Below are 15981 nucleotides of genomic sequence, written 5' to 3'. Positions count from 1 at the left end.
TGAGGCTTGAACTCAGTCGCCTGGATAAATTATGGGCCTGACCAGAATACCCCTACATTCTTTTGGTGGTATTTTTGTTTATTTTGCAAAAGACCTTGCAAAAGCAATACCACACAATTTCTTTGTGTTGGTTTTTAGGTCAGTACCATTTTACTTCTCTACGGTTGTCCTATACTTTGAAATCAAAAAGTGTGATGTATCCAGATTTGTATTTGTTCTCATGATTGCTAGCTATTTGAGGTCATTTCTGATCGCCTGTGAATTTTAGGATCCACCAACCTCAATTTTTGGGTATAATTCCAGGGCATAATTGAAATCAAGAATTTTAAGAAGTATCTGCCCTCCCAAGTTTAACTCAGCATTCCTCATGATATCCAAGATATGTAAACAATTCAGATGATATTGATAGATGAATGAAGAAACTATGAGTTAAACATGCAAGGAATATTACTGAGCTTTTGTAAAGAGGAAACTATTGCTAGATGTGACAATATGTGGACATTGTACTGAGTAAAATAAGCCATACCCAGGAGGATAGATATTGCTTAATTCCCCTTATAAGCTAATATTTTAACTGATAGAAGCAGAGCCACATGGTGGCTAATAGGAAAAGGGGAGAGGGGTAAGGAAATTACAACAGGTAAAAGTTTCAGTTAGGCAATATGGATAAGTTCTAGAGATCCACTGTGCCACATAGCCTGTGGTTGGTAAGTATGTACTTGAAATATTTATTACAAAGGTAAGTATCAAGTGTACTTACCAGAGAGAAATGCATATTATCACACACACACAACACACATCCATGATCCAGAATTAACATTAGCCTTTTGCATATTTGTTCAAAATTTTAAAGTTTTATGAATAAAGCTGAAGTACTGGATATCGATATTTTTAATTTGTCAAAATACAAGTCATTATTTAAACATACTACAACACTCTCTTTCCAGTTAGCATTTTGTTTTTAAGATCAAACATACAGACATCTAGATATTGCTTTATTTCTTTTAATTACAGCCTAATTTGCTATTGCATGAGTGTGGCACATTTCATGTGTCTATGTATTCATTTCTCTTTAGATGGTAAATTGTATTGCTTCCAGTAGTCTCATTCCACATGATGGCACATATTTACTTGTGCTTATGGACAAGTGCTTTTCTGGAATTAATACCTAGGGGCAGAATTGCTGTGGTGTAAGATACATCTTCACATTCTGTGGATAATGTGCTGCCAAATATTTTTCTGCATGACTGTTCCAATGTTCATATCCTCTAACATTTGGCATGTAGAATATTGTTAACCTTTGTGCAATGGGTCTCCTGGTGTTTGTACCTCTCTATTTCTAGAGATTGAGCATTTATTCATAAATGTAGTAGTCACTAGAAATTCCTTTTTATGAATTGCTCCTGTTTACATCACTTACTTTTTATGACATTGATTGTCTTTTCTCATAGTGCTTGTAAAAGGTCTTTTATTCTGGACACAATTTCTTCTTGTACAATATCTTCTGTCAGTTTTTAAATTTTTTTATTGTAAAGATACTGTACAGAAGGGTTACAGTTACATGAGTAAGGTAATGAGTACATTCCCTATTGAGCATTGTTACCCCCTCCTTTGTCTTTCCCCTAGTATCTCTTTCCTCACCTCCCCAACACCTTTCTCGCCCCCCCAAGTTGTAAACTTTATTTTCAACATAATGTCTTGTACATCACATTGTTACAATGGTTCAACCTGTATCCTTGTTTCAGCATTTTTTTATTTCCCTTCCCCTCCCCAAATTAGAAAAAATTCAGAACACCAGAATCAAATACAGTGACAACAGAGGTCAGACCATGGGGGAAGAACATATAAAAAAATCACATAGTACATTAAAAAAATAGCAATAAACATAAAATCTCTTTGTCCCTATCTTCGGGTTTATTTCGCTTAACATCATCTTATATGGTCACATGTACATAGCTATTGACCTTTTCTGCTTCTCTGGTAGAATTATCCTAGATGTGCATGAGTTATTGCAAATAAGGGAAACCATGGGACCTATGTTTCTTTGGGCCTGGCTTACTTCACTTAATATAAGTTTTTCCAAGTCTTTCCATTTCCTAACAAATGGCTTGGTGTCACTTTTTCTGATGGAGGTATACAGTTCCATTGTGTGTTTGTGTGTGTGTGTGTGTGTGTGTGTGTGTGTATCACATTTTCTTGACCCATTCATCTACTAAGGGGCATCTGGTTTGGTTCCGTATCTTAGCTATGGTGAATAATGCTGTGAAAATTATTGTTGTGCTGGTAACTTTAGTATGGCCTTGTTTGTGATCATTTGGGTAAATTCCCAAAAGTGGGATTGCTGGGTCATAGGGGAGCTCTATGTGGAATCTTTTGCAGAACCTTCATACTGCTTTCCAAGCGGTTGAACAAGTTTACACTCCCACCAACAATGCAGTGGGCTTCCCTTCTGTCCACATCCCCTCTAGCATCTGTTGTTATTAGATTTCTTGATTATAGCCATTCTAACTGGGGTGAGGTGGAATCTCAATGTTGTTTTGATTTGCATTTCTTTTTATGTCTAGAGAAGTTGAGCATTTCTTCATGTGTCTCTTGGCCATTCTTATTTCCTCATCAGAGAAATCTAAGTCTTTAGCCCACGAATTAATTGGGCAGTTGTTTCTTTGAGGATTTGTTGTTGGGGGATTTAATTTTTTTAGTTCTAAGTATATTTTAGATATGAGGCCCTTGTCCATTGTATGGCTAGTGGAGATCTTCTCCCAGTCTCATGGGCTTTCTATTGATCTTGCTAGCTATGTCCTTTGCAATACACTTCTGCCAGTTTTTATACCAAATATTTCATGCCGGTTTTATGTACATATAAGTTTATAATTTTTGTTTCTGTTTAACGTTTTCTTGCTATGTTCTCACAAATTTTATAAAATGGTGTCTATTTTTTTCTCTTTATTCTTGTTTTAAATCCTTGATTTTGGAGACTTTGTGATTTCTTGGACTGTGCATGTGTGAGTGCATGTGTGTGTGTGACACACATTTCCTGTGACATTTCACTTGAGAATTTCTCACAAATTATCTAATCCTGAATGATGTCTTAGCAATAGACCACGGGATTGTGGCTTAGAAAGCAAAATGTCAACTTCCAAGAAGGTTCAGTCCTCTTTTCCACTCAGGATGAGGAAGCTTAGATGCAATATCTGTCACCATGCTGGCACAAGCCTGCCATGCCAGGTCTTCTGGAGCCCATGGCAGAGTTCTGGACAGTCCTAGGCACAGTCCCTGCAAGGCCTTCATTCTGCAGCCTCGGGGTTTCCACAGTACAAGTCACATACTACTTAGGAGCTTCCATCGAGTGATATTTCTGTTGAAGAATGGATTTACTTAGTATGCAGTTGATACAAGTTTAAATCATTCCAGTCCATAATACTCTATAGTATTTTATAGTATTTTTTTTCCTATTTTAGTTTTGAAGACTTTGTTGGCTTTGCATCCTACCCTGTCCACTCCCAGCTCCCTGGGACTTTATTAAGGCACAAAGAAAATATGGAAAGAGAGGTAAGAATCTACCATGGAATACATTAGTCTTGTCCTTCACCAAAGAGTTAGATTCATTTGAATGTGAAGATGCAACAGATATCTGTTCTGGGTTTTATGTATTTTGTAAAATGTGTTTTGTATGCAGTCCATCAAAATTATGTAGTTCATTGGGTGCTCAGGAAAGCTTGGATTTTTATTTAGTGAGTAATTTTATAATATTATGTGACTCTTGGTTTTCAATTTTTATATACACTATCAGATTAGTTACATAGTAGGAAAAGAATGATAAAACCATTATATTCTCCCTCCTCCTCACTTTTTCTACTTTTTCTCCTACTGATTTAGTAAAAGCTTGCCTTCCTTAATATAACCATCATAACCATTGTGTTAAATGTGCTTATACTTGCATTCTTAGGGCTGATTCAATGAATCTGTTTTTATTTTTCATATTCCAAATGAAAACCAATACCACTGACTTTTCTTTCCCATGCCAAAGTTACATAAGCAGCACCACTTCCGGTCAAGATATATAACATCAACATTGTGCTCATAACTCTTAATTCCCCACAATTCTGTGACTATTAGATTCATAATAAGATATTTTCATGGTTCTCTGCAAACCCATTCATTACAGTTACTCCATGGAATATTGTCTGGTTTCCTGTTGACTCATGGAAGCTTTCCTATTAGTGTATAAATAACGAAGGCCCATGTCTTGCAAATTGCATGATATTTGTTCCTAATGTTTCTTCTTGAAAGACACCTGAAAAAATATAAACATATTTCCTTAGATTTTTTTACCCTGAGTATTTGGTAGATGTTGTCTTGCAGAGACATCATATCTGGTTCTTAGCAGAACCAATGCTGTTCATTCTGATGCAGAGTCACTAAGCAGCTGAGAGTGGATCCAGAGTGCTCCAGAGAGGAGGCCTCCACAAGGAAGGAGGCCTGGCACTTGGGTACTGAATTCAAGATGTTGAAGCAAATAAATAATTAGGGGATACCTCAAGGTAGAGACCAAGAAAGTTTCTAGGTAAAACAAAACAAAGGCAGAGAGACACCACCTAGACATGGGTGGTGGCACATCCAATAACAGGCTCAAAGAGTGCTTTAATGTCACAGGTATTTATGGAAGAAAAGGAGGTTGGGGTTTGACTCAAATTCATCAAAGGATGAGGGCTCCCTTTTAACAGGATACCTGCAATACTTTGTCATTCTTGCTGTTATATTCTTATCAGTGAGGCCCAGACGTTCCAAGATTGGCCAGCTCACTAAACTTGGGTCATTATTGACATTAGGGTGTCACTTAAAAAAAGGATGGATTCTGCCACATAGTACCTTCAAGACAGGTGTCTATCCTGGAGATAAATATTTTTCTTTGCAAGCATTTTTTGTACCCCAAAATGTCATTTTCCTAGATCAAGTGTCTTTTTTTGGTGTGAGTTGGGGGGAGCGGGGTGCAGAAGGAGGTAGTGCCAGTTCTGGGGCTTGAACTCGGGGCCTGGTGGTACTGTCCTTGAGCTTTGTATACTCAAAGTTAGCCACTGGAACCACAGCTCCACTTCTGGCTTTTTTTGGTGGTTCATTGGAGTTAAGAGTCTACTGATTGGCTGGCTTTGAACCGTGGTGCTCACATCTCAGACTCCTGAGTAGCTAGGGTTAGAGACATGAGGCATGGACTCCTGTTAATGCATATATACTTTTAATCAAGCTATTCATTAATATAGTATCAGAAATATTTTTTATTTTCTCTCATTAACGTAAATTTTAATATAGTTCACAAGGTATTTTTATGTTAAGTGGAAAGTAATAATAATAATAAATTTTACCCAATATGTATAATGATGTGGGTCAATTATGTGTGAATTCATTAATTCCATACTAACAATATATTTTCCTTTGTAATTTTGAATTTTAATTGGAGAAATCACAGAATTATCTCATCAGTTATGATTTTAAAATAAAGACCTTAAATTTATGTTTTAAGGATAATAATTGTTAAATGTTGGTATTGCTACCTACTTGTAATAGATATGCTAATTTCTGAATTCTTTCTCTTTATCTGTCCCTTCTGTACAAAATAAACTCTGTGAGTTTTTCAGAAATACTATGAATGACTTTTTCTGTCTCTATGTCCATAGCACCCATGGGTTACCCCTCCTGTCCTCAAAGAGGTTGTAACAAATGGACATGAATAATTACTATTAGAGGCAAACATGATAGAAACAATAGAGAGAAAAAGATAGTCTTGGGGAAGAGGGAAAGTGATAGAGATAGAGAAGGATGTCTTAAAAAATAAAAAGAACTGAAGGACTTTTACAGATAGAAATGAATAAGATGGATGATGTTTGAGACAGTTGATAAAGAAAATAAACATCCAGAGGGAAGATGGTTCATAGATGGAATACCAGTTAAGCTAAGGCAGCCAGTGACTCCCTAAGGTACATGGCAAGCTGAGGTTCTCTAACACAATGCCTGATACATTTTGGAGGGGTTAATGATTGAATTTCTTTGTGTCGGGTAGTGAAGTAAGTAATCATCACAATCAAACTTGTTAGGCAAAAGGAAGGCACTGAGCCTGCCTCTGTGTTGGACTATATGAATGTGTTAGTGGGGTTTCTCCATAGAAGGCTATAAACCTACTGCCTTCCACTATCTAGAGAGAAAAATTAACTCTGGCATATGTTTAAGTATAGGGTGCAACACACTTAGGATTCCTCTGCAAGAGAAGTAACACGTTTTCCTCCACAGAAATCTGAAAGAAGCATAGGAAAGACAGATACTACCTGCCTAGTAATGTTTCCAGTATCTCTAGATATAGAATAAATCTTGGAAGACACTACTGCCTGGAAACAGTGATTCTACCTTGTAATTGCCTGTGCACAAACACATTCACACTTCTGGGAGCATCTGACTTAATGGTTAACTCTGTCTAAGTAAAAATTCTACCTGCACCTTTCACTACTTAAGTGACTGGGCAAACATTACTTCTCTATTGAAAAATGGTCACAATGACATGACTTGACTAACAGAATACCTACTTTGAGGAAGGCTGTGAAATAATACATATATAGAATCAGAACCACCTTATAAAGATGAGAATATTTGAATCCTCTTTCCAGGTAGATATTACTCCTTGCTCTGAGCACGTAAGTGGAGATGAAAGTAGATTTCAGTCTCTGCACTCCTTTATCTGAACATCCTTGTGCAGTGTACAACTTATACAACTGTACATATGTCCTGAGGACATCGTTTAGCATAATGGTTTTTATAACAAAAGCCACATCAATATTAGCCATCGTTAATTATTAAGCAGCAAACACGCCAAAACACAGAGCTGAATTTCTGTTGGAGACTGCATGATTGGGTCTGTTATAAAAAGATAAGAGTTGGGTTGGGAAGGTGGCTCAGTGGTAGAGCGCTTGCCTTGCATGCATGAGGCCCTGGGTTCGATTCCTCAGCACCACATAAGCAGAGAAAGCCGGAAGTGGGACTGTGGCTCAAGTGGTAGAGCGCTAGTTTACAGCTGAAGAACTGAGGGACAGCGCCCAGGCCCAGAGTTCAGGCCCCACGACCAACCAAAAAAAAAAAAAAAGATGGAGTCACACCTCAGCCTTAGAAAAGTGCAATACAGAATTGGAAAGTGAACCAGGTGCCCCTGCTGTTGTCTCTCCCCACACAGAGGGAACCGGCCCACAACTGAGGTTTACACTGGAACTTGTTTCCTTCTTTTAAATTTTATTGTATTATAAAGATGCTGCACAGAGGTCACAGTTACATAAGTAAGGTAATGACTACTTTCTTGTCGAGAATTTTACCCCCTCCTTTGTGTTTTTAATGTTTTCTATTTTTACAGTAACTCCAAAGCCAGATTACTTTCTGTCTCTTCCCAATGTTCCTTCATCTGGCTGTATGTAGAGGAGGGAGGGTGTATTGCACCTTAAATACAGCCCAGAAGAAATGATTCACCAGATAGTAGAAGACTGTAGGTCTGTGCATGGCTAGGGAGAAATTCCACTGATTTTCTGTGACTTTGAAAGCAGAAAACCACCAATAATAAAGTAAAGTATAACAACATATCTTTACTCCGTGGCCTCCTGAGGCATTGTTAGCATATGAGATAGGGCACAGGACATGATCTTTCAATGATGTAATTATTATTTTTAAATGTTATTCTTTATATACTTAGACTCCAGGTCTCAGGAAGGGAATCTGTTCAACCTTAGTTCTACGTATATTTTTTTCTTATCTCTACTCATCTTTTTTATGGGCCAAATCCTAAATAGTGAGATTCACTATACAATAGAAAGGCTATGTCTTTTGGTAGAGTTTGTAAACATAAAATGTTTAGGGGAACTTGTTACTGAAGAAATGATTTAGCAAATTTCTTCATAAAATGAGAATTTATTTTTCACATATAATAAAGAATATACCACATGTGTTTTGCATATTTTTTTCACTTTCTGTCACTCTGAAGTCTGACAAGTTGTGAGGGGTAACATGAGACTTCAAGGATGCTTTTGAAAAGATTGCTGCAAACCCTTTAAGGCCATATATCTTAAGTTTTTAGTAAAGTGAATGAACCTCAGAGAACTTTTTTTTTTTTTTACTGCTGCAAGCAGATACTCAAGGAGAAACATTGATGCTATTCCATACTCATTTGTGAACAGAAATTAATAAGGTGCTCACTAGTCTGGACCAAAGTCAACATTTAAGGATAAAGTATCTACAAAATCATGACAGGAGAAAAAGTTGAACCTGTGTATGACATCATTTTAACCTCAATTTTCCTGTAAGCACCCCCTTGTCTCCTGATATGGTTCTCAGGCCCAGGACCCTTGGGGGACAGGCTCATTCACAATGTTTTTGAATACTATGTACAAGGGAGGATATGTAAAGACAGGAGGTGGGAAAGGACATCAGGTCATGCTATAATCAAAATAATCATCAAAGACAAAAAGTGAGGGATGAGATGAAGGAAAGTCTGAACCGTCAACACAGAAATGGAGCCAAGAGAGGTATACATCGTGTGGCCCACTAAAAACAACTGATAGGACACTGCAGAACAGGATTCTCCAATGTGTTTGAATAACATTTTGCTCCGAAGGTAGAGCGAAAGCTTTAGTTCTGGAAAGGTAGTATTTAAAAATGGAACTAAGTCAGTCGTGATATGGTAATGGATCTGCAGGCAAATGGAGGTGTTTGTATGACTAATAACAGCAAAGCTGTACCTTTAACTTCATACTCAAAGGCCTACAGGCCCTGTACTTGTTCTTAGGAACACAAGGAACCTGTGGGCAGAATGCATCGTGGAGTGCTTGTAGGTGCCTTCACCATGAACCTCAGGATGCTACCTTCCCACTTGAGAATTCCTGGGCAAGGCTCCCCGTCCACCGCCCCCACCCGCCAGCTCCTTAATTTTCCAAATAAGAAAAAAGTGAGTCCAAGAATAGGCCCTCTAACACAAGTCCAAACCATTCTAACCTCAGACTTCATATCACTTGCTATAAATATCATCTTGAAATAGGACATGCCTGGCTTCCTAAATATAGACAGAAGGAATGCTGTTTGGCTGTCAGTCTCATTTACCTTCATTGGAACAGATGCATTCAATTGTCCTTCACTGTTCAGTCACAGGTCTCTCTGAATCTCACCCACACCAGATAAACCAGGGCACATTGTTCAAAACCCTTAGATGCACTGTATTTTCATAATGAAAAAACTCACAAGAAAAGCCAGCTTTCAAAGCAGGGAAATGTGGAGGTGATTATTATTAGTAGTACTAGTAGTACTAGTTGTGGTGGTAATATAATAAAATATATTATGTAATAATATAATAATGTTATTTATTATTATAAAAAGATCTTCGAAATATCTCTGTTATACAAAGGCAGTCATATTATGTATGTATCAATAACTGACAACCTGAAAAAATGGTGGCTAACATATTTATTGTATTATTTTTATTTCCATATTGAGGATAAATAAATTTAATCTTAAATATTTAAATAATGAACCAAAGATAAAGACAGTGATAAGCAGGATTTATCCATAGGTATATGTCTTTGGTAGCATGTTTTCATTCATTTTACTACACAGTTTTCCATTTTTGTCTGTCATCTTAAGCATTATTTTAAATATTGTATAGTTTAGAAAGATTTATAATTATAAAATGAATGGATAAAATAATCATAAAATGATTTATTTTTAAGATCCACAATGTCACTGATATGTAACAAACCGTATTTTAAAGTGTTATAAAAATATTTTCCCATAAATTTTCATTATACACCAAAGCCTTATTTGAATTTTTAATATAAGTTAAAAATATATTTCCATGCCAGGCACTGGTGGCTCATGCCTGTAGTCCTAGCTACTCAGGAGGCTGAGATATAAGGATTGTGGTTCAAAGCCAGCCAGGAGAAAAAATGTCCCTGTGAGACTCTTATCTCCAATTAGCAACTCAAAAACCAGAACTGATGCCATGGCTCAAGTGGTAAAGCACTCATCTTGAGCACAATGAGGCTCAGGGACAGCACATACACCATGAGTTCAAACCCCACAATAAAAACCAAAAACAATTTTCATAAAATTTAAAGCATTAAATAACTGGGGGCAATTTGTTTTAAAAAATTCCATTTGAGATTATTAGAAAACGTACGTAATGATTTAGTCTCTACCCTTGACTCTCAATACATGATTAATAATGGCTTAAACACTTCTGAGAGTTTGCTCTGAGGGTGACTGGCAAGCATCCTTTTTAAATTCTTTATTGAAGTGGTGACAGGACTTCTCATTTCACATTTATGCTTTGAAAACTTTTTAGATCAAACTAGTAAATTCACTACAATCTACACCCTTATTTAGTAACACCGAATACAAAGGGAGATCAGAAGCAAAACAGAAATGTGTTATGACTGCACTCCAGGAAGCGTAGAGACTAGATTCAGGATGAGGGAAGAAGCAATGGTAGAATGTCAATCAACACTAGAAGTTAGCAAGCCAAAGATTCTCAAGGAGGGTGGGGAGGACAATCTAGATGGCTGTATGAATGTTGACAGTGGCCTAGGGTAACCCAACAACAGCCATGTCAAAATAAATTCAAGGCCTATTGTTTTCATTAGAAAATACAATGGACTTATAGGTTGCTGTTGTTGATGGCGGTTGTGTTTAGAAACCCACAATGCTTCTAAAATTTTGATTTTTTTCCTCTTTGATTTACACTTGTTTTTTACTTTTCTTGGACTATATATGCTTGATAACAAACTAAAAAATGTTCTGTGATAAGCACCTGCTAAGAATGTCTAAGACCTGTGTCTCATCCTTAGTACCACAGAAACAAAAACTTACATTGTTGCCTTGCTGAAATGCAACCTACTGCAGTGTGAAACAAACAAATCCAGGTGTTGAAATCCACTCTAGGAGATGGTGCGGAGCTAATGGTTTTTCATTTAACTTTGTGACAGAGTCCTTGGCATCGGCCTAAGGAGAGTGTGGTGAGGTTCTGGTGTTTAAAGGGCATTTTAGGTTTTCCACTAATTTGTACAACTTTACCTTACACATATACTATATTTGTTTACAGTCTGCAAGTGGATATAAAATTTAAATGTCTGGTTTAAAAAACATTTAACCCCCCCCAAAACAAAACTAAAAATTGTTGATCAGTATAGATGTCAAGAACAAATGAATGCCCTATCTCCATCTCCATTGGTGTGTTAGCTAGATGCTAAATGTGTTAGCTAAATCTGTGTTACTAAATGCAAATCAAAGACAGGAAGTTAGTGTGAGAAGATAGTATTTAATATAATTGACTTGAATCTGAAAGATGACCAATGAGAAATCATGTCCATTAAAATCTGTCTAAAGATGGTTAGGGTCTTTAGACACATAAATTCACAGATTTATCTTGGGTAAATAACTTTGAAATATGCTCTAATTCTACTTAAGTGGTCTGGTTTTGTTTCTTCAGAAGGAACTCTCTCAGCACTTGAATTGGCAAGCCATTTGTTTTCTGAGAGCTTTTGAACCAATCAGGACACAGATAATCTCATTATACCTCTATGGGTTTGTGTTTCTTTTGATGAGAGTCTAGAAAAGTTCATGGGTAATACATTACCCGGTGCCAGGGACCGCTAGTGTTTCAGTTGTACAAGGTCAGGTCTTAATTTAACCACCAACTGGATACTTAATTTTAGATACACAGAGGAACACATTGGCTTCAGGGCATTTCCTTTGCTTTAGGAAGCAAGTCCCTGGAAAACAATGACAAGATGATCATTCCAAAAGGTGAGATTATGAAATACCTGGCCAACTAGCTTATGGAGTCATTTAGTATTGGAAATATTTATCACAGATCCAAACAGACTGTTGTTGCTACTCATTATTTTCTTTGCAATTACTCTCCTGTGGGCTTGCCTATAGAGGGCCTTTGGAATTACAGTGAGTGAGGAATTGTTTCATTGATTTACAGAATTTTGATTCAAATCCATAATTATTGAATTTAAACTGCTTTTTAAATCCTATTTAGTAAAAAAATAAATTAAAAAACAATGTAATTATTGAGTACAATAAAAGAGTTATACATTGATAAAAACAGGCCAAGAATGCATATGCTACTAGCAAACATTAGTGTGCACGCTACAGCGGAACTGAAGGAGTCTTTCCTGTCCACTGGTTTCTAAGAAAAAACTTATTGCAAAAGATAGATGTTTTCTATTCAGAATGAAAACAAATCCTGTTTATGAAGATTGAAAAAATATCAAACTCAAAAGAATTAGAAATTTGCTCATGCAATTTATACTGAAGGCTGGAAAGCCCATACAATGTACTTGATACTATCACTCACTGGATTCTTAAGCAATGTCTAAAGCAATGTCTGCATAAAAATGGATTTCCATTAAATAGTAATAATGTGGGCAACGGAATCCTATCATTGCTTCTTGTTGAGATCATTAAATTATTATAGGCATATATTATAATTTTATCTTTTAGATATTGAAAATTTTCCTAAAAATTTTATGTTTCTACCACAGTTAGATTATTTCACTGGTTGTTTGCTTATATTCTATTAGAAAGGCTTATGAATTTTTAGGTTATAGAATGAGATTCACTTGTTCTTAATTCAGTCAGTGTAGATGGTTGGTTGGTCAGCTACAGTTTAGTTGCTTCTATTATCAGATTATTATGCTGCATCTTTACCAGTCTCTAGATGTGTGAGATTTTTTAACCAATCTCTTCATCTGTAAAGTTGGAGGAACATGTGTTGTAAACTAAAAGATAGGCCAGGTGTGATGGTAAATACCTGTCATCTCAGCTACCCAGGAGGCAAAGATAGGAGGACTGAAATCAGAGGCTGACCAGGACTAAAGCACAAGACCTTATCTCAAAACAATTGAAAGCCAAAGGAATGGAAATGCAATTCAAGTGGTAGAGCACTTGCTAACAAGAGGCCTTGAAATTAGTTGTTGGCATCGCAAGAAATAAACAACATAATCCATGCCCTGCACATAGTATATGACATTTCCATAAATGCTAATTATGATCATTATTAAATTCAGCATACAAACATTTGTTAAGATTCTACTGTATGCTTTAGTGCCAAACTTCAAACGGGAATAAAGATGAAATCCAGGAGTTGTCTTGAATATGTAGTTTTAAAGCAGGAAACTCTTAGAGGGTACACATTCTATATAGTTGTCTCTAACACTGTTCCTGAAATGTAGCAGGTATTTAATATATACTTTTGAATGGATGAATAGAATAGTCTGAAAATCCTTACCAAACAATAATCAGTAATAATGAATGGGTCACTTCTCCCTTGAATTTGTTGACCAGTAGGGTTGGGAATGTTGCAGGTAGAGTATGTCTGTGTTTCAACAAGATGCTTGGCAATGTCTCTTGATGGTAGACAGGTTATCAAAAAGGAGATAGAAATATTAGATGGTGGTGCCTTTAAGAGGATTTGTAACTGGATAAACAGCTTTTCTCAAAGGGTGCTAAATGACAGATGAATGTCAACCTGGAGGCCTCTGTCCTGAACAGATTTCTATTCAACATTAATCATCATCAATGGAGCGTAAGGACACAAAAGACACGCTCATTGAGTGAACAAATACTTTCATACTTGTAGGGGTGGAAAATGCATTTGACCTTAGAAGATGGAAAAAAGGTCAAACCTTAAAAAAAAAGCAAACAAAAAATGATAAAGTACAATGTGAATAGTTAGCAAGTCCTGCATGGAATGGCATACTAAACTATGTATGAAATTTTTCTGTAGCTTATAAGATGGGGTCAACAGAAGCCCAAAGAAAGTATATAATGATTTCCTTTGACCCCAGGTTAATTAACAGACATACGGTGTCTAAGAAAGAGGAGGTGGCCATACCCATTGAATGCTGTGTTGGCATGACAACACCTGTTATGCTAGAGTCAGAGCCTGCAGTTCAGAGTTCAGAAAGAGATGGATAAATGAACGTGTTTGCAGGAGAGCAAGCAAGATGGTAAAGAAGGTGAAGCTATGTCAGAGTAAGAGCCATTGTCCAGCCTGGGAGGCAGGAGGCTCCGTGGAGACCATGGCAGATATTGACGCAGGCTCTTGGGTCCCAGAGAGCCAATGCTTACTTCGTTTAGTTCTTTTGGATTTCAAAATATGCCAACAACTTGAGCAGTTCTCCTAATTTTAAAAGCTGGCCAAAGAGGAAAAGCTATGTGGGATAGGAAATCCCCTGAACATCTGAGATTCAAGCTGGCCAGTTACTTGTTAGGCATGTTTTAAGTGGAATTTTACCCCTGAAGTTTGGTGATTCAAGGGGAAAGAATGGAGAATACAATAACAGCAATGTAGGAGAGCCTGTTCAAAAGTGCAGAATAGATATAACAAAATGGTGAGACAAAGGACAAAGGGTAAACCAAGGCAATGGCAATACTCCCAAGACACTATGTTGGAAATGAACTTTACAACTGGGGTAAGGGAAGTGGAAGAAAATGAGGGAGAGGGGTAACAATGCTCAAGAAGAGGAAACAAAGGAGGAGGCAACAATGCTTAATAAGAAGTGTGCTCATTACCTTGCTCATGTAATTGTAACCCCTCTGTACAGTACTTTCACAATAAAAAATATTATTAGCATCATAAGTGCTAATTAAAAAAAAGAAATATACTTATTACCTTACACAACTGTAACCCCTTTGTACTTTACCTTTATGATAAAATAAAATAAATAATGAAGTGTGGATTAAAACTAAAACTGCCCATGCACACTAGAATACTACTTCCCCATTCCAGAGATCAGCCAAGGAACCAAAACATGTAATGTTCACCAACTGCTTATGATATGTCACACTCAGCTAGCCAGGCAGCTGACGTACACCAACCAATAATTGAACAAAAGCTTAACCACTGTTTTCAGCTACCTTCATCAGAAAGAAATTATGCCCTGTATATGATTTCAAATGAGAGTCTAATAAATACAATAGCTCACTATTGTTTGAGTGAGTGTCAAAGGGCCATGGGTCAAGTTACTTGACTTAAACACCAGACAGAACTTTCATGAAATTCACCATGGCCAAGAGCAAATATTTATAGAAACAATATATTTAATTATATATGTATAATGAATTTAAATTTTTATTTTTATTTTTTTTGTTCATTGTGGGACTTGAACTCTGGGCCCATGCGTTATCCTCAGCTCTTCAATTCTCCCATCTTTACTGTAAATCAGGGCAATTTCCCATCTTTTCAAGGTTGTCAAGGTACATGGCCTTGCTCAGGCCAAAGGAGTTGATGCAGACAGTTTTCTTGATAGGGTTGTATAAACCTTGGATCTGCAAAGTCAATCTAAGCACTGTTTTTATTGTTGGTGAGAACATGTAAGATCTACTTTTCTAAAGCCAGGCACTTGTGGCTCACACCTGTAAGCCTGTCTTCTCAAGAGGCTGAGCTCTTGTGGATCATGGTTCAAAGCCAGCCTTAACAGGAAACTTTGTGAGACTCTTACCTGCAATTAGCCAACAAAAAGCTAAAAGTGGCATTGTGGCTTAAGCACTAGAGCACCAGCCTTGAGGGAGAAAACCTACAGGAAATCAAGCCCCAATACCAGCACACACACACACCCCCCACACACACACACAGAGAAATCTGCCCTCCAGAAAATAGTTAACAGTACTGTTAACTAGACTCACATTGTTGTAACACAGGTCACCAGAATCTATTCATCCTATATAAATGAAATTTTGCATCCTATAACCAGCATCTTTTTACATTTTATGAATTTGACAATCTTCCCTCTCCTCTGTCTGACTACTTTTATTAAACAATACCCACCAGGTTCATCCTTGTCACAAATGACTGATTTCCTTCAGTTTTTTATTTTATTTTATTTTATTTTATTTGTGAACATACTGTACAGAGGGGTTACAATTGCATGGGCAGGATAATGCGTACATTTCTTACCA

General features: G+C 36.8%; 1 protein-coding gene across 1 annotated transcript in view; it reads left to right on the top strand.

Moving 5' to 3' along the window:
* The first annotated feature begins 3468 nt into the window (after nucleotides 1–3468).
* Nucleotides 3469–15981, top strand: part of Asb15 (ankyrin repeat and SOCS box containing 15) — a 45030-nt gene continuing 32517 nt past the window's right edge. Inside the window, exon 1 of the mRNA XM_013019911.1 lies at nucleotides 3469–3549. The gene's annotated coding sequence lies outside the window, so the exon portion shown is untranslated. The remainder of the gene's footprint in view (nucleotides 3550–15981) is intronic.

Source organism: Dipodomys ordii, unplaced genomic scaffold (genome assembly GCF_000151885.1).
Source record: "Dipodomys ordii isolate 6190 unplaced genomic scaffold, Dord_2.0 Scaffold48, whole genome shotgun sequence".
NCBI lineage: Eukaryota > Metazoa > Chordata > Mammalia > Rodentia > Heteromyidae > Dipodomys > Dipodomys ordii.
The sequence above is the reverse complement of the archived record's forward strand: the minus strand, read 5'-3'. Positions and strand labels throughout refer to the sequence as shown.